The sequence below is a fragment of the Anas platyrhynchos genome, chromosome 4, assembly GCF_047663525.1.
Source record: "Anas platyrhynchos isolate ZD024472 breed Pekin duck chromosome 4, IASCAAS_PekinDuck_T2T, whole genome shotgun sequence".
Taxonomy (NCBI): domain Eukaryota; kingdom Metazoa; phylum Chordata; class Aves; order Anseriformes; family Anatidae; genus Anas; species Anas platyrhynchos.
In genome coordinates, this window is record NC_092590.1 from 8,488,392 (window position 1) to 8,508,260 (window position 19,869).

Here is a 19,869-nt window from a genome sequence, read left to right on the forward strand (position 1 = left end):
GCCCCATATACAGGAGAGAAGTTGGTGGAAGGACAATTTCAGTGCATTTGGGTGATGACCAGACTGCCGTGCTTTAAGCCAAAATGTTCTGATGTGGATGGGCTTTCGAGCTGAAACCCTTTTGTCTTCTAGCTGGTAGGGCGTGGAAGACTGCAGGATGGGGTTAGAGAGTTGATTAACATCTGTACTCCCTTCTGGGGCCTTGTTCTGGTTTTGAGGCAAGAGTAACTTGGTGGCTATTCAGCTGTGCTTTCCCCCTGCCAAATCAGGCATCCCAGAGATCCATGTCTTACTTACTCATCACATTTTGCTTTGTGTTTGTGTGTTAACATTCCTTGCTGAAGCCATGCAGTATCGCATCCCACATGTCGACCAGGGTGTTGTTCTCAGTGTGGGAAAATATTGGAAAATGAAAAGATTTTTTTTTTTTTTTTTTTGGCATTCAAAGTTTATAGCTCAGAAACCTGAGGTAAATGGTATGTTACTACTGGGCCAAGGGGTCACCCTGTCTCCATAAAACTGCCTCTTGCAATGTGATATGAGCCATTGTTCAGCCCTTGGGACAGACAGGGAGTTAAAAGGTGAGGCTGTCATCCTCCTTGCGTCCCCTAGGTGCAGAGTGTTATGGAGAGAAATGCACATGAGGGGAAGATTTCTGAGCATGAAAGACAGAAGGGTATTTCAATGTAATTAGAGTTCATCAAATCTGTCAAAACTGTGTAGACCTGTGCAACTAAAGTGAGTGCAGCTGTGCTCTCTGCATTGCACTTCATGTTGTATTTCATGGGTAGCCATAACTGTAGGTTACAAAGCTTGTTTAATTTATACTGGCAACGCTGAGTGTCTAGGAAATAATAGTATAGTGGTGATGTGTGAATCTCAAAGTATTCAGAGGTTTGTTCTGGTTTGGACTTTACTTTTTTGGACTTTTTTACTTTAGCAGTAAAAAGCACAGATGCTGATCCGAGCCTATTGGGTCTCTCCAAACAGGCTGGGGACCCCAGTACAGAAGAAGTCTCCTAAGTTTTTTGGCCACTGCTAGATTTAATTTTGAACTGGATGGGCCACTGCCCAAGGCAACTGCAACCAAATGGTAGCAATCAGCAGCAAAGAGAGCCAGAGAGAAATGCAAAAGCTACACAAGTAATGTAGCCGGGTTTCATTTCAGTTGAACTCTGGCATGTTTCTTCTTATTGGCTCTGAAATGTCTTGGCACGTAGATCAAGATATCCAAGTGTTGTGGGTTAACCCCAGTAGGCAGCTAAGTGCTACAAAGCCACTTGCTCACTTCCACCCATGGCCCCCCAACCCCAGAGGGCCAGGGGAAGAGGAAAAGAAGAGGAAAAGCAAGAAAACTTGGGGTCACAACACAGTTGCTTAACAAGCAAAGAAGAGGTGAAGAAGAAAGAAGGAAAACAAGAGAATTGATACAAAGCAATCACTCACCACTTCCCATGGGTAGAACAACGCCCAGCCAGCTCCCAAGCAGAAGATGTCATGGCATTATTTGGCCTTGAATATCTCTTTGGTTAGTTCTGCCTGCTCGTGTCCCCTCCCCACCGCCTGTGTGCGTCCCAAGTCTGTTCATTGAAGGGCAGAGGGAGAAGCAGGGAAGGCCCTGATGCTGTGCAAACACCCTGCAGCAACAGCTAAAACTTGGGCGTGTTATCAGCATTGTTTTTGTCACAAATCTAAAACAGGACCATCCGAGCCTTTATGAAGAAAATTAACTCCATCCCAGCCAGGCCCACTGCACCAAGCAATTTGAGCAGAAATTTACTCTTCATCCCTTTGGAAATGCTTTATGCCTGCAGTTCAGGAAGCTCAGCAGGAACCTGCGTCTTCAAACTGAGACTCCAATGTCAGGCTAATCTGTTCCCACGCATGCCAGTTCCACCAGAGCAGGTCTGCCTTCAGATACTTTGCTCTTTTCAACCGTGAAGGCACTGAAGGAAGATAATCTGATGACCGGTGTAGAAGGAAGTTGTTGGGGCAGTCATCTTGTCTTTGTAGCCAAAATAGGTGGCATAAAGAGTTTGAAACAAGGAACACTGAAGGTACTTGGCTACAAACTTACATTTTTTTTGGCACTTCAAGGGCTTGCATTTTAAAGAACAATGTATCCCCAGCTTTAATTCTGTTTTACATAAGCACTTCTATTTAAGAAGTACCTTTACCTTTACTTAAAAGGGCAAAACTAACTGAATAATTTGCACTTCCAAGTGTAGTGAGACCTGTATTACATCTGAAGTTCACCGGAGACTGACAGCTCCTACGAGGTACCACATTGATTTCTCAGGAGCTTACCAGTTTGTAACCAGCCTGAACAAAAGAAGTACTGGAGGCCTCACAGAAGTTTTTAAGATTTGTTGGCATGACCTGTGGGGCTTGCAACTTCTGTGAGTACCGCGTTTCATGCTTAGCTAATGAGGCTTAGAGGTTTTTGGCAAAACTTGTGCCTGAAAAAACCACTAAAATAGTTTGCATATGGTCAGAACCTGGGGTCCCTAAAGCAACCACTAATCAATTCTGTGATTCTGTGATCAGAGAAACCCTTTCTTATTCCACAAGACTCAAGGAAAACATTGTTATTTAGATATGGTATTTTCTCTATAATAGGAATTAGGACCAGGAGTTCATTAGAAATCTGATTGTCAGTCTTTATTACTGTATAACTTTTGCTGGCAAAGTTATTTGGTGTAAAAACCCTGTTGTTAATCCCTGGCTGGATTAGATTTATTTTTAAGTGTCAAGTAAATTGATCAACCCTTTCTTGTTTTTATTACTGAACTTTAAAAATTGCCAGATGCTGCTGTTGAGTGGTGGTTTATGAGGCTTCTTGTCACTAGCCTGAGGCAGGGCAGAAATAGAAGGGCAAGGAGGTTATTTTTGGAATGTACAATGTGATATTTTTATGTTGCACATTTATTTTAAGAGAGGCAATGGACTGTGAAGGCATTTTAAGTTTGCACCTTTCTCTCCTGATAGGTTTGGATTGTTGTAATCAGAGGAAAAATGATGACTGATGATTGTCAGAAACTTGTCATTTGTCCCCTTAGTGTAGCACTGGATAGCCCAGAAGAAGCAAACAGGTCTGTAGGGCAGTAGCATCACTTCTGGGTGTGTATGGTTAAAGAAACACGTGGTGTGTTCACAAGTTGAGTGGCTGGTTATATGCTCTAATTTACTTCCAGAATGAGAAGTTAACAGATCGCATGCCTGAAGTTAGGCCCCTGGTATATAGGCAGAAATATTTTTTCAAAGATGCTGAGTACACAAATAGCTACCGTGATTTACGTGGCGCAGGAGTTAACCAGCAGCTGTACAGATTCTTGAAGGTTAAATGTAGGCAGGTAAAATACAAACCATAAAAATTCACTTAAGGCATGGCAAAGTCTTTAATATTTGTCAAACGTGTCAGGGAAGCTCTTGATCCCTGTGCCAGTCATGTCACACATCCCCATTGATAATTTTTTTTATGATTTTTTTGAAAATAGACCTCTGTGTTCGTTGAGGGCTGGTTTGCAAAGGAAGTTTTTAATCTCTGGAATTCTTTGAGTAGGAGAGAGGGGGCAAAAAGAGGAGTAAGGAAAGGAGTGCAACTTCTAAACGGGGAAAAACAAAAAGACAAAATGTCCAAACACCAAAACTTAGTATTTTTCATTGCCTCCTAACTACAAAATGGTTTGTCTGATTGTTCCACGATAAATATCTTTCTCTGTGTATGGTCTAGACAGCAGATATTTTAAATGGAAAGGTGCTTTTCTTTCCCTCTGTTACAGGAATTCAGTATTGGGATTATGGTTTAAAGGAAACTCTTACCTTGACTAAGGAGTAGTTAGTATAACCTCATTACAGCGTGAGGAAAAGGGATTTCACTAGTTGTTATATTCAGGGATTTTTCTGGCCCCTCCGCTTTAGGGAAGGAAGTCAGATGCTCAGGAAACCTGATGACTGCAGTGCAGAGGCTGGTGGGGATAGTCCCGATCTCGTTGTTCTGGCACATGTGTGAGCAGTAAGTGATGCAAATGAGACATTCCAAGAATAAGTGATAAATTTGGCAACACTCATGTGGCAAGTCCCAGTGAGGGAAAACAGACATCAGAAAGCCAGAACTGCTTTATTTAGTTATGATGAATCTCAGATAAGAATTTTCTAGTTCCCCTAACTTAACACGCATTTAAAAAAAAGTATGATGTATACATATATGTATGTATGCACACACACACCCGTTGGAAATGTAAAACCAACAGCAACATTTCTGCTTCTTAATCAGATTATATATTTAACTGAGGGATGTTACATATATAAAAGCTCATCTGTGTTAAGTTAAAGGGGCAGAATTTTTCATTGCCTTATTCTCTATGGTATAAGCTGTTAACTATGCCAAAGGAGTTATCTGTATTTCTGAAAACAGGAGAACGGTTCTGCCACTCTGGCACAGGAGAAGATGAATTGCTTTCTGCCAGTAAAGTTTGAAAGATGAAGGTCCTTTTAAAAGAAGTGTCTTATCTCCATTGAGAAATAGCACTGGTGATGTTTTGTTTCTCTTCACATCTACCTGCCCTACATAGCTTTGGTTTATTCATTCGTCTTTATTGCAATGTGGCCGTGCTTTACCTATATACTGTACATCCAAACTCCATCTGGATTTAAAGCTGTGCATCATACTTTTCTTTTCATCTAGGATTTGATATTCTTAACTTGGTTTGTGAATATCATTTCAGAGGGAGGACAAATGCTCTTTATGAAGATTCCTGGTCTCAGAATCATCTCTGGAGTGCAGACTGACATCTCATTGCCTCCTCTTTAAGTTCTAACAACTAGGTAACAATTTCAGATTGAAGCTCAATTCAAAACCAAGGCACTAGTATAAAGCATTATCATTTTAGTGAAAATGTAGTCACCATTGATTTTGGTTGTTCCTATTTGGTTGAAAACTTAGGAAATTTTTGTTTAGTGTTTCACCCTGCCATTATTTATAACTGCGACTCACTGTACTTTAGTCACTTTAAACAATCTGGTTGCTAGAGCCAAAGACAATCCCAAACCACACAGATTTAAATGTTTAAGCAAATCAATGACATTATTAATTCATAAATCCCATGTTAGCAATCTGTAGAAAGAATGTTTGCTTTACCACATACAACTAAACGATACAGATGGATATGTAATTTCTGCTGAAGCATGATCCTCATTCAAGAGGAGTTTTAGCATTTTTGTGTTTATCTTTTGTCAGCACATTGCAGAATGAGTTCAATTAGTTCACAAATAACTGAAGTAGTAGTAGTTCAAGCATCTTTTTAAGGGATTATATTTTTATTGTATGGTCAATGATATAGATTTTGACATTATATACTTTTCAGGCCTACGTATGTTCAGAGTCCACACTGTGAAATTCTGCTTTTATTCTTCTTTTCAGTAAAATTTCACTGAAGGAAAAAAAAAAAAAAGGAAATACGTCAGTTACGATATCAATAATGTCCATGAAGCACGATGTGTATTCTTGCATTTGTCTATGAAAAGGCAATGGTCAGGTAGGACTTTGCATACACACCTTACAAAGTAGTCATTAGCAGCTGTTAAATGAGAGTGTCGAGGTGCAGATAATTGCCAGTAGGGACAGAACTAAAATTTGAATTTGGGGACATTTCTTTTCTAAGTATTGCATGCTAAATCATAGACTATGTTGGCTCATGAAGGTAAGTTTTCTCTGAAGATCTTTATGGACAAAAAATGTACAGAAGAAACAGAATATATTGAAAAGCTAATTAAAACTATCTCTGTGAAGATATAGTTATGAAGAACCTCTGTTAACATGAGGTGCTCATTTGAAACCATACGAACAGGATCAACAGGTAGATGTTTACTGAAAGCAGAAGGTAAATGTACAGTTCCATATGTTCTTTCTACATTGTTTTTAGGAGAAGAATATTCCTGGTTGTAGATCTTGAAGACAAAACAAAAGGCTGACTGTTTGTCTAATTAACATACCTGTGACAGGAAGGAAAGGTAAGACTAGCCACAAGCAGCTGTCTTAACTGAATTGTAACATGCTTTTGATCAAGATCTCATAAATCCTCATTGTGTTCATAGGCAGATGGATTTTAGCTTGAACAAACCTAAAGCCTTCATGTACTTAAGGTGAGGGAAATGGGATCTCTGTCCCACATTATTCTCTTGTGTGGCACTGTGTTGGCCATTGCCACCCACAGTGCACTGCTGCATAAATAAAGTCTGAAGAAGAATTCCCCAGAGTTTTGGTTAGTCTATTTAATAAATCATATACAACGAAAAGAATATTCCCTTAAGCCAAAGGGAAGTGATAAAGAGTGGAGTATGTGGGTCCATCTGGTCAGAATCTCATAAAAATGTGTTTACTCTTCATTTTACATACCCTCTATGTGTTGGTGTGACATAATTCTCTATAAAGGTATGAATACTGTGCACATACAACCACGAGTTTGTATGAGATACAGTGAATATCCCATGAGAGAGGGAACAAGACATAATTTAGTGTTGGAACCAGGAGTGATTTATGAAGATCATTGTCTTACTGATTCAGATACTTTCCATATGTTGTAGAAACCACTTTTTGCATGGTATGCGTAAAACATGTAGCAAATCTACCTCCTTTAAAATGTTTTTCTTTAAATGAAATTATTTTTTTTTAAAGTCTCTGTTCTGTGGTATCCCACCTTATTTTTTTTGGAAGGACACTTTAACATGAAAGAGATTGTGAGGTGACTCTGCTGAGGTTTGGTGTGGCTGACAAAAAAACTAGAAGTACTTCTGATGCTAAAACATCCTATTGCACTGTATTTATGGCTTGACTTCTGTATCACGTTTATCTGATACATAATATGCCCTGTGTTACGCTTAACACCCTGAAGGTACTAGCCTAGTATGGGAGGATCAAATCTATTTATTTTTTCTTACCAGCTGTAGCACCTTATAATTCTATATCTCATTTTATTTTAGAAATTAGTTAAAGGTGGACCTAGTTGTATTTAAATTATGTGATGGGAACATGATTACTAAAAATCCATTACTGTTTGAGGCATTAAAACACTCCATTTAATTTATTATAATGCATAAAATAATTTTATTATGTGTAGACTATTTCACTGGTTGCTTAGTGAATGAAGGGACATTTATTAATCACATAAATCAACACCACCTGTGGCAACTTGCCCCCCTGAAGTACCTGCCAAGGAGAGATGGATGAACAAAGCATGAGGAAGAAATTATCTGGTGTGTGCTCTGCCTTTTTGCTTGCAGTCTTCTAGAATGTATTTGTTTGTTCACCAAACAGTGCCTGCAGAGTAGTTTGGCTTGTAGCTTGTTTGGAAGCAATGTGTAGTGAGTATCAAAATATACTCCCAATGAAGATTATTTATCACTAATGGAGGGACACATTTTTTGTTGTTGTTCTTTGTGTTTGATCCCTTCCTTACTTAAAAAGTCCGTGGATCACAAATGAGACATTGCAGTGTTGCTGCTGTACAAATTAAGACCAGTATGAATAACCTACACTACCCCTATAGCTTTACTTTGGACCCTCCATAATGATCTCCACAGACTTCAGGGGTATTCAGAACAAATCTTGGAATCAATTTCTCAGCATGGACGTATGGGACTGCCACTTTAAAATACATTAGGCACACTTTCTGTAGGCCTTTCTTAAAAATCCTTGTTTCAGTGGCTGTCTCCCATTAAACTTCTTGCTAGGGAATCTGTGGAAAGTGAATTATAAAGATGATGCAAAGCCACTTGAAACTAATAAAGCACTTGAACAAATGTAGTTAAGAAGTTGTGAACACTGTTTTCCTGTGACTGTAACCCAGGGTCTATGTTTTTAGATGCTTTCCCCCATGTTCCTATTTTGTAAGTCTTATATGAGTGCTAGCATGAGATACCATAAGAGTTATAGCAGAAGAGTTGCATAAGATAGCATAATCCAGGCTCATCAGTACAAAAGCTCACTTTGAAAGTCTGTAAAATGTTTTCAGAAAGATAAAACAACATCAGTGCTAAAAATAGTAATAAAGATTCACTTTCCTTGATTAAATGAATCAAAAATAGGTGTGCAACTTGAGCAAAGATTGCATTTATTTATTTATTTATTTATTTATTTATTTATTTATTATTTGTTTGTTTGATTCCTCAATGTGCAGCCATGCACATCAGCTCAGTGCCCAGAAGGCTCGCCGGAGCAGGCTGGTGAGTAGCACGGTAGCAGGCCTGTGGCCATCCTTTCTTGTGTCCTGTGCACTCTGCACGTATCCGTGCCACGTTGTTCTCCAGACCTCCGTGCTGTGCGAGCTTGCTGCTGGGAGGGGAGAACAAATGTGTCTGGAAAGCTTCAACATCTGCTGTAACCATGAGTGCTTTGCTGGATGAGCTCACCAGCAGGTAGGACAGCTCGTTCCTCTGGTCTGCTATCATTAGCTAGCCACCGTTGCTGACCCTCGGAGAATTGTTAATGCTTCTTTTTGGGCTTGAGAAAAGGTTAGTCAGCCGAATAGGTATTTTCTGCATGGCCGAAAGGGAAGGACAAACAACTCTTTCCAAAGCGGCTGTGAAAGCAGCTTCTGCATGTATAGGATAGAAGACAAATGTGCTGGACAGGTTTTCTGTTACTTATTTTCATTTTTATGTTTTCACAGAATGAATTTTATCCATGGGCAGGGGACTGAAGAAATGTGCGTATGATTGCTCTACCCTCAGAAGAGGATCTGAGGTGAAAATGAGAGGTGAGTGGCTGGAATACTGGCTCTCCGAGCAGGAATTAATTGTATATTATTGTCATGTGTTACTCTATTGCTCTTGCCTACAGGGAAGTGGTAATGAGTCAGTGTTTGTCCATAGATTCAAGATTTATGAACGTGTCAGTTGGCAAATTCAGAACAAGTCCACAGTTGTCTCTTCCATGTTTTTCTGGTTGCTTAAAACAATATATCACCAGCTGCTTTCTGCTGCTTGTAGGATCAGTGGAAATCCCATCCCACTCTATTGTTCTCTCTCTAATGTCAATTGGTTCCACTTCTTTTCTGGTGATATGGCTAATTAGAGAAATGGGCACATGTACTTCATAGCACTGGGACAGCCTCTTCCAGAATCTTTCCTAGGCAAGGACTGCCCTTCTCATCACTTGCTTGGACTTACCGTTTGCCTGTCCCTTCTCTGCTTCAAAAAACTCTGTGTAACTCTCCCTTTTTATATTGAGACACATGGGCATGCATCGATTTTTCTGATTCTGTGATGGGTCTGCTTACCTAAGTTAATTTAGGTTCTTTATCAGGAATGAAAGTGGAAACTAAATGCGTCCTCAGGATGGAATAACCCCAATTGTCCCAGCTGAAAAGATGATTCATTTCTTTTCCTTGAAGGTGCACTGCTCACTTCTGAAGCTGGTAGCCAAGCCTGAGGCAGGACAGTCAGAGATTAAAGTTTTCCTTTCCAGAAATGCCGTTTGTGTTTAAGTGTGTTTAAGCAGAATTGTCTCTGAGAGCTGCAACATGTGGAAGATATGCAACACAATCTTTTCTTCGCTCATGTTTCATCAGCTGTTTACTAGACTCTGGTTTCAACATCTTTGTTAGCCACGGTAGCGTAGGTGAAGGAACAAAATAGCTCGAGTTTCAAATCTGAAGCTGGCTTTACAGCCCTGACACTTAGGTGTGCAAAGAATTACAATTTTTCCCCTTTTGTTTTGTCAGTTTGTCTATCGAGTGATAAAATAGTTGAAGCTGGACAGGCCTGCAGGTCAGTTTTGTCAACCCTATGATCATATAGATAGATAGGTATTCGTACATTCAGAAGGACAGCTGTGTTTTGGATTGCTTCCACAGTGTGTATCACCCTCATCCACAGCAGGTGGCGCTTGAGCCCCTGAAATGCACCATTTATTCAGCGATTCTTGTGGTTTTACACCACGGGTTCTGTACAAACCGTGGAAGATGCTCTGGTAGCATCAGTGTCCTCTGATACCGGTTGCTTAAAATCAGAGTGACAGCCCACAAAACAGGATACGGGGTGAGAAGCAAGAAGGGAATTTTTGGAATCAATTAAATTAACTTGGGCATAAGGACAAATAATGCAGTTTTCCACTCCTTGGAATGCCATGATCCAGGAAACGATGTGATTGCTGGTTGTAACACCATATTCTCTGTAGGAAGCACTCCCCGGAATTGGGAACTGTGTAAACAGCAAATGCATTTAAATATAGCAAAAATGTATATTAACCTGAATGAAATCAGCGTAAGGAAATAACCGTTTCACAGACAAGCAGAAACAGTGATGCTTTTTTTTTTTTTTTTTGAATACAGTCACGTTTTTGATGCTTTTTATCTTATGCAGGAAAGGTGTTTCAGTCCGCCTGTGCCGAGCACAACAGAATCTCATGCTGCTAACTTTCCAGTTCAATCCTGCAAAAGCATGAGTTTAATTGTTCCTATCTACCAGAACACAGGTATTTTGGCAGAGATTTTACACTTACACTGGTTGTCTACTGTAGTGACTAAAACAGAGTCAGACAACTCTAATATTTAGGACTGTAATGTACAGTTTGGAGCATTAATAATGCAGGCATGATGGGCTTTGGCTCCCTGTGCAGTTAATGGAGGAAGGAGATGCAGTTCCTCAGGTACAGGACAATGTACCTGTGCATATTACAGAAGCATCTTTTTGTACATGTTTTTTCTCTGGTCACTGCCTTCCAGTGCTTGATAATCCTTCCCATATTTATTATAAAGATGTTCTGTTGTTTTTCAATATAGCCACAAGCAGAAAGGAGAAAATGTGAATGGAAAGGCTTGAAAAGCTTTAGAAAAGTGAAAATAGACATTTAAAATCATGATGAGGAAGTAAGATCTGTCTTTCTGGATCCCCAAAAATCCAGAACACTACAAAACATTTGCAAGCAGGGCTAGTGACAAAAGTACTGGCAGGACAGGCTTTCAACTGGTGTTAAATTGTTATGGGACCGTCAAAGGTCTCTTCTGTTGCTGTTCTGCACTTACAGAGCCCCTGTAACTGGGCGCCACCTCTTTGGCCATGGAAACTAAGGGAAGTGGGAAGAAAATGCACTTAATGACTTGGTATGGCCTAGAACTGCTGGGCTCAACTCTCCCCTGCTCTCCATTCTGTGTAGATATTACCCTCTTGTGCCATACTGAGGTGTCAGAAACAGAGGCATTTTAAATCTATTTGTCAAAAGAATAGATGGTGGATAAAACATATCTATTAACTTTGAAGGTAGCTCCTGCTCAGTAAGGACCTCAGCCAGAGCCATAATATTGAATTAATGATGTAAATACAGTTACAGAACAAACCCCCAAAACTGTCTACAAACAAACAAACAAACAGTGACATACCACATTGATGAATCACTGATACATTTGCTGAGCTGAATAATCCTTTGTACTACCCTTGAAAGGAAACGAAGTAAAAAGTCCTATCTGTGGCCATCGTTTGTTATCAGCATACACTGCTAATCAAAAATGGCTTTGGTGTAGAAAAGAGTCTTAGAGTAAGTTTTAATAAATTGCAACTTAAATATAAACGCCGTGCCAAACAAATTGTATGCTATGATGTACAGTTGAAACTTTGAGCCTACCACAAATCCCAGAAGCACACATTCCCAAAACAAGTGCTTTCCAGCAAATACCAAACAAAAATAACTTTTCAACAGAAGATGTCTCTGGAGTATAGCAAAATACCAGCCCTCTTAGGACAGTCATGCAGGAGAAAGTAAGTAAGTAGTCACCATAAACTCCAACTTCTTCTGTGGAACCAGCCAATAACCATCATGCCTGGGTGGTGTCAAGAAGAACGAGATTATTTTCATCTTCTGTATGTGACAAATTCCTCTGTTCTCCAGATTAAATGAAATAAAGACCTTCACTGCATCTGGTGTAATAAAGTTATGCCATTACCCCCTTCCATTCCAGATGAAGCAATCAGAAATGAGCACTTCTCCCTTACAGCTGCTGCTGCTGCTTCTTTTGATCAAAATTGCTCTGTGTTCTTAGTAACTGTAAATCTGAAGGAGGAAGTGTTTTTAGGAGATGGAATAGACATGAATTACCCTCTTTGGTAAGCATTCAAGGCTTTCTATTCTCTAGGGATTGCAAAAAAAAAAGTTCTGTGTATTTCAAGAGCTCAGATGTTGTTCCTTATTAAAAGGACTTTCCATAGCAAAACCTACAGGCAGATCATGAATACTGTTCTTCCCAAATGAATTCACAATTAAGAGTTCAAACAGAGCAAAACCCGGGATATTTTGAGAATCTTAATCAATCTCACATTACTAGGTTCCGTTGTCAGCCCAATCCACAAGGGAATGAATAACACTTAAACTATTAAGGCACCAGAGTTTTTTAGGAAATGGAAAGCATCCGTCCTATCTAAGAAATCAATTCCACAGAATTTGTTCCATTGTCAAATGGCAAAAAGCAAGTCTGTTAGGGTTCTTTTAAGTTAGCAATATTTTATCAAGACAGCTACCATTTTAATTGCATAATATTATGTACATTATTTCAAAAGAAGTTGACCTAAAACATGGATGTATTCAGGGCAAGTGCTGGTACATAGGCTTCATTCACAGATTACTACATTCTTGCTTCTAAATAATATGTGGTCATGACCCTTTCTTACTACCCACTGTGACACCAACTCAAGCTATTTTTCTGGATCTGAGATTCTGGGTATATGTTATGATCTGAATGAAGATAGAATCGCAATTTGGCAGGAACCTGAAAAGAGGAAGATAAGAAGAAAGCACTCTGTATAGCCTTCCAGATTCATACTGGGTAGCTTGGATTTCAGAAAGTCCCAAATCAGAAGGTAATTTAGATTATCTTGTCATTTCTCTGGTTTATCACAGGAGATATGCTTCACCCAGAACCCTTTTTGAAGCTCACTTTGTAGAAAGCATTTCAGACTGAGCAGGAGATTAACTTGAGCCAGGGAAGAGCAATGTTTGAGGTTCTCATAGTGTTAGGAACCCAAGTAGATGTTAGGCTACTTGTTGATCTGTAAGGCAGACACACTGTGCATTCACTACTTTGATAGTCTAGGCAGAATAGGTTTTGTTTCTGTTTTACAATGAGGAAATTGATGTGTACAAGTCCCTCATCCTAGATCATATTTGAAAGCTGCACGTGCATCATAAATACATGATATTTTAGAAACTGCCCAATTCCATATCCAAGTTAAGAAGTATTTGTCTTCCTTCTACTCAGGAAATAGGTAGTAAATCTCAGTGATTAGCACTGATGAAATGATGTCAGTGATTATTCTGTGATATACATGGTTCTTGTGTCACTTTGGACATGAAAGGCACTAAAGAGATCTCACCAGTTTTCCAGAAGTGAAAACTCACAGCTCAGAAAGATGAGTATAAGAATTTTGCAATTCAGGCCTGAATCCAGACTCTGCAAAGGTGAGGGGTCTTTCAACAGGAGTCTTGGTTCTGACAGTGAACAAGAGGTAAGCCAAGAATAATTCTGTTGAGCTCAATGGCACAAAGGTTGTAGGGGAAAAAAAAAAAAAAAGTAAAAGAAGACTAAGAAGATTCAAGATATTTCCATTTATGTAAAACAACGAATTAGTTATTGAAGTGATTAGACGCATTATTTTCATGCAGAATGGGTGCTTATTCTCTTGTCTCAGTTCCTTCATCCTGACCTTAAAGATCATCGAGTTTTATAATGTGGATAGAATGCCAAGGAATTTCCTCCGTTTTCTTTGATAAGGAGAAAAATATCAGTGATTTATACCTGTGCTTTCATGGGAGCAGAGCTAAGTCTGTACCTTTCCCTCCCTGGTGTTCCAGAAACTAGCAAATTCATGCGTGCTTTTACTCCAGGACCAGCAACATCACTTGGCTTTACAAGAAAAATAATAATAATAATAATAAAAAGATGGCACAATTAACAAATTTTGGAGTAGTTTTGTGGATGGCTATATTACAAAAGGGAAATAAGAAATCCATACTCAATTTTTGTTGTTGTTAGGATCTCCTGTAGAGTAGAAGAGGAAAAATATTGTTGAAAATGACAGGGTAATTGTACAAGAAGAAAAACTGATCTGAAGAATCAGGCAGGTAGACCAGGAACTAAATTTATCTTGTTCAAAGTATTTACTAGATTTTAGGGTTATGGTGACTGTCTTGATTCTGACTAACGTACATGGTAAATGAAACACAAAGGGAGGTATATATATTTATTTTGTTGCATCTGATATAAATGTACCTGTGCATATTATAGGAAAGAAAGAATAACAGCTTCCTTACTACATGAGTTGTAAACTTTGAGGCAAAAATGATTATGTTCCTGTGTGTTTAATGGACTGATTCCATGGACTGGAAAAGTTTACATATCTTTACACGAGGAAGTTTTATATTTTCTATGGTATTTGCAAACAGTGTAAAATAAATAATTGAAACACTTAGATTAAATTAATCAAAAATCCTAAATCCCCGAATGAAATCTTTTCATAGTAATCATCACAATGAAGATTTCAGGCAAAACATTTACAGTTGGCGGCAACATCAAATTCTAAATGGATAAATCACCTTGCAAAATGCACTGCTAAAGGTCTGTCTTGAGACTGCATAGCTTTACATAAAGACTACTTATTTTTCCTCCTCAGACTAGTGCAGGAGCTCCTCCTGCTAATATAAAACACTCTTCAGTCCGTTTCAGGGAAAATGATGAAAAGATGGAAAGTGCAAAGCCAGTTCAGATCAGCTCCAATTTTATGCATCTATGTGGTCTGCTATGTAAGTAGTAGTCCTCTGTAGTTAAATGACTTTGTGTCCCAGGAAACTGAGCAAGGAGGAGGCTTGTAATTAATAATGAAATCTGCACAAAAAAATGGTTTGGAAAAAACATTAAGGATGACAGATAACTGCACTGGAGACATAAAAGGAAGATAGTGATTCCTTTCTTAGTGACTGGTTGTATATCTATAAGAACCTAACTTGTCCTGAGTGCTTAACATGAAAGTACTTCTGGAGTGCTTGTGTATTGGGGAGAAAATGGGAAAAATCCATTGATTTTCCAGGAATGGCATTTGAGGAAGAATGCACCCTCTTTTACTGTTGCAATGTTTCAAATGAAGGAAATGACAATTCCAGTATGATCCGGAAGGCAAAATCATCCTAGATTTTGATTGAGACTCAACAAATGACATTCTTATGCCATGAGAGCCTTTGTGATAAGGAGATGTTCACGGCCATAGAAAAGTGAATGTGCAGGCTCAAGCAGGAAACTTTAGTCTTTGAAAAAAAGGGAATAGCTTTTGCACCATGCCACAGGTAATTTTTCAGTGGTCTAATCTGAGGATTATTACTGTGCAGGAAAGAAAACATGAACCTTTCAAGCATCTTTATTTTTTAATTTTTTTGCTTTCTTGTGCCATTGCTTTGTATTTTTGCACAATTGTTGCACAATCTTTTCCTTTATTCTAGAACATGAGTCCTGGAGATTTTACTAGAATGACAGGTAGTCAGGGACATACATCAGAGAGGTTTTCCAGCCTGATTTTCCAAGGCAAGCAAATGAAAAGGTAGGCAGTAGTTTACGTGAAGACAATCCCACTGAAGGCAGTAGGTGGAGGCAAAGTGCAATAAAAACCCCGATGTTGTACTATAGCCTTCAGCCCAGGAGCATCCCTGCCTATTTGAAGACACACTGCTGTATGCTTTGTGGAAAAAAAATGCAAGTTCGTCCCAGTGGCCAAAACCAAATGGAAGACTAGTACCGAAGTGTTTTTTGGATAAAGAAAAAGGATGGCTTGCGGTACCTGCTGTCTACACACGCCTCTTGGAAATACAAAGAAAATAGAATTTTGCAGAAAGCGAGAGATGGCTGGGGTAGTAAAAGTTCATGGCCCGGCTGCCTTTTTTCCTATGACTTGACAACGGAAGATCAAGCTGGCTGTTGCATCTGTGGAATGATTTCTGGGGTATTGACAGTTACTGGAAACATTGCTGGGACACGTTATCCAGCAAATAAAAACTAGGAAAGCATAGGGCAACCTGTGTAATATGTGTGTTTAAAAACATTGTCTTGGCATATATGTTAAAAAATGTATTTGACAATGCATTGTAAACGTGTTCATAAACTTCACATTTACCCTGCTTTTGCAGGTAACAGAAGAGGCATTTGGATCAATTCAAATATAGTATGTTTTTTAGTCAAAACATCTAAAGAGCAAAGGAAACAGAGGGTTTTCTCAGTCTAGCCAGGGGAGGAAGAGTTTTCATCGTTCTCCTTTTGCCAAATAGCTCACAGGGTAAGGAATGCTTTGAAGATATTTTCTCCTGCAAGTGTGATGTAACCAGCAAACTGAAGGAGGCTGACCAGATTACAACCAAATAGCTCTGAGAAACTGTGGTTTCTGGAGAGTAGGAGTGGTGTGACAACTCCTAGCAGGTAATAGCAGAGATACCCTTGTAATGACCTGCTTAACCCTTATGTTCATTCTTCTGCTACTGTTGGGAGTGGCTAAATCCCAGGCTTCCAGGTTTGGGTTAGGAAGATCAAACCCTCAGGGAAATGGAGAAAATGTCCTAGTCTGAACATCCAAAAAGCGTCCCCAATGTTTGGGGAACAACAGCTAAGGCCCTGTGGGGCAGCTTACAGGTGAGAATGGGTGGGTTTCAGCTGGCAAGGGGAGACAGCTGTTCCCCATATCCATTCATGACTTTCAGCTGCAACCAGTGCAGTGAGTGGTGCAGTGTGGGAGGCTGAGCTGTGAGGAGAGGCTTCATGTGCGTGCCAGGAGAGGTTTGTTGGCTTTTACTTTTGCTTTTCTTTAGTTCCTCTGTGACTCCTTTGGGTGGTGGAAAGGTGTCTGTCTCTCTTTATACTCTGGGAATGAATTAGGAAACTCTCCCTAAGACTTCTTGCAGCAGCATGGCACAAGAGGATTCTCCATTAGCAGGGGCTTGGGTCTGGTCTAAACCTGGGCTTTGCTATATGTTTCTGAAGGCCAGATTCTGTGCTCTTAGATCTGTGTGAATTATTTGGGTCTTTCCAGCGTTTGAATAAAATGGAGAGGGGAAGCTAGCCAGACATTTTTATTTTATTTCCCTTCTAGTTCCATGTTTTATTATTTTTAAAGTGATTGACTGGAAGGAGTTTAAAGAGGATACATTAATATTAAACTGTGCTGCAACAAATAATTAATGTTTTTAAAGTTTTCTTTCATTCAGACTTGTCTGGAGCTCCCCAGCCTAGTTTATTTTTGATTATAGAAATTCATTTCAGTTAAATCATTCCTTTATCGGCAGGATCTGCCCACATTTGGTTAGACTAAATAGCTCTAGAAACCACAGTGTTTTTTTCAGTTGCTTTGAATCAAAGTTGCATTAAGGCAAAGAAAAAAACAAAACAAAAAAAAAACACCACACCACTCTTTTGCTGAAATTGGGCTGGATCTCATTAATACAGAAACAATTATATTAAAGAGTCTTTAATGTGTAGCTGTGATGCTGTGCTAGTCACTTAAAGCTTCAACTCAGTTTTGAGAACAGACTATCCTGTTTCTTGAGTTTTTCCACTTGCAGTTTTTTGTGTGTCCATGACCTGGAAGCTTCCACCTGCCCTGTCCGTTTGTGACTCTCTTGATAATCAGTAGGCTCCATTAGTTCTTTTGATGCCTTATAAAGCCTTATGCTTTTGGCAGGTAGAGCTAACAGGTCAGAAATGAGGGAAAAAAAAACTTATTTTGTCAAACAGCCGTGTTTATGTTGTTGATACATCTGCTTTTATTGAATGGCTTCCTGCTGATACACAAGGCAGGTTGTTTGCTGTTAGCAACAATTGTTTTATGAATCCTCTACTGGGCTTGTCTGATCTTACTCATAATTGTACATGCCACTGAACACTGGGGGTTATTGGGGAGGGGATTGAAGTTGTGTGGTTGTAAAGTAGGGTGAGTTTTTTGTTTTTTACACTAATGTGTTTTTTTTTTGCAAATTGTTCCAACAATTGAAAGGAAAGTGCAAGTTCATTTTAAGGCCATTTTAAGTATAACTCTGTCAAAGGAATGGCACAAGACTTTAAGGTTTGTGAGATGGATGTCTCAGTGAGATTTAAAAATGTACTCATAATACTACAGTCCTGCATTACCACCCCAATATATGAAAAAGTGATATAAGTGTTCTGTAGATTGACAGGGATATTTTGCAACTGCGGGCTAGCTTCTGAAACCCTTTGCTCCTGCCAGCAATTGCATTCAAGTATTAGGTGTTGGATTTACACAATAGCATTTTAGCCCTTAAGAACAACAGTCAGATGTCATAAGGTAGAGCATCCCCACAGACATTTATTAGCATATATTTTTTTTCTAATTTATTAGCTTATTTCCTTCTCAAGTGCTTTTCAAGTTTTTGGTAAATAAATGCATTGACTATGTTCTGTTGCTTACAGAACCCACCTGTTTTATTTGTGTATCTGACTAGTTTTGCTATAAGACTGTATTCCTAACTCACATCCCATGCATCTGCTCCTGGTTCTAGTTTGGAACTGCAGAAATGCAGAAACATGCGACTTCATGGGGCCACAGATTATTTATTAAAATGATTCCTCATGCTTAATTTTTAACATGGTCTCCTTTTTTAGCTGATGAATACATTGGCTAAATTACTGAATTATACACTAGTAATTCTTAAAATTTATTCCAGGTACGAAAGGATTAGAATTTCATGAGTTTGAGATGGATTCTTTAAAGCATTAATATATCAGTAGAGTGAATTCAGGAACTCACCCTTCAAAAAAAATTTTTATAAAGGTTTCAGATTCACTTTATGGACTTTTATTTTAGCATGAAATATTCCTTCATATTACTTTACTTCTGTGTTTGGTGCCCAGAGAGTGGGGAACACTACATGGAAAGTACTCAAAAGAAATCCTGATAAATTTCTTGAATTGTATGTTGCTAAGTACAGCCCTCTTATCTTTGAATACCCCTTTTAATGTAGATTTCAAGTTGGGAAAAGGAATAAAGAATCATCACTCTGTGAACTTTGCACTGAGATTTAGTTTTGCAGGCGCTGGGGTAACATAACAGTGCAGTCCCACGAGTTCCAGAATATTCTGAGCTGGACGGGGCCCTCACGGCTCCTGGAGTCCAGGCCCTGGTGTGGGGCTGTGACTGCTGCCCTGGGGAGCCTGGCCCAATGCCTGACCACTTATTTTGGTGAAGAACCGTTTTCTAACATCCAGCCGGATGCAAATTCTTGCTGTTGCCTCAGGTACTGTCATTGTCCCCATCCCCAGAGAGCAGAGCTCAGCGCCTGCCCCTCCGCTCCCCTCGTGAGGGAGCTGCAGGCCGCCATGAGGCTTCCCCTCAGCCTGCTCTGCTCTGGGCTGGACAAACCCAGGCACCTCAGCTGCTCCTCACACATCGTGTCCTCTGGACCCTTCACCATCTTTGTGGCTCTCCCATGGGCACTTCCTAACAGTTTTATGTCCCTTTTATGCTTTGGTATCTAAAGCTGCACGCAATGCTCGAAATGAGGCCTCAGCAGCGCGGAGTGGGGTAATCGGTTCCCTCAGCCAGCTCGCAGTGCCGTGCTTGGTGCACCCCAGGGTGCAGCTGGCAATAGCATGACAGAATTAGTCTGCTGAGCGGTGGGTCCTCTTGCAAAACAGCCCTTTATTTTGTTAGCCAGCTGTAATACTGTGTAAGAAGCATGTAAACCGCAAATTTCTCCCTTGGAAGTCTTAGCATTTCTAAGAGATGGGCCGTTCAGGTGATGGAAGCAGAAATCCTTAAGTGTGAAGAAATGTACTTGAGTATTAGAAGGTTTCTTGTACCCACCAGCACACAGAGGGTTGTGATTTTACTGGG

At 39.6% G+C, this 19,869-nt stretch overlaps 1 protein-coding gene and 1 long non-coding RNA gene across 7 annotated transcripts in view; both read left to right on the forward strand.

Moving 5' to 3' along the window:
* Nucleotides 1-2: 2 nt before the first annotated feature.
* On the forward strand, nt 3-10,703 carry LOC119716785 (uncharacterized). Of its 3 annotated transcripts, none has more exons than XR_005265424.2 (7): nt 3-2,399; nt 4,728-4,827; nt 5,423-5,537; nt 5,925-6,012; nt 8,178-8,415; nt 8,670-8,756; nt 10,363-10,703. It is a non-coding gene; the product is annotated as an uncharacterized lncRNA (long non-coding RNA). The 3 variants fall into 3 exon arrangements; XR_011808822.1 differs by having other exon boundaries at nt 8,178-8,223; XR_005265423.2 differs by having other exon boundaries at nt 8,178-8,756.
* A 6,051-nt stretch (nt 10,704-16,754) lies between these two features.
* Nucleotides 16,755-19,869, forward strand: part of DKK2 (dickkopf WNT signaling pathway inhibitor 2) — a 116,707-nt gene continuing 113,592 nt past the window's right edge. For 2 of the 4 annotated variants that reach the window (XM_072036935.1, XM_072036938.1), the window contains exon 1: nt 16,755-16,799. The gene's annotated coding sequence lies outside the window, so the exon portion shown is untranslated. Of the gene's footprint in view, nt 16,800-19,133; nt 19,271-19,869 lie in introns of those variants that run through there. The other 2 variants (XM_072036934.1, XM_072036937.1) reach the window with 1 other exon arrangement.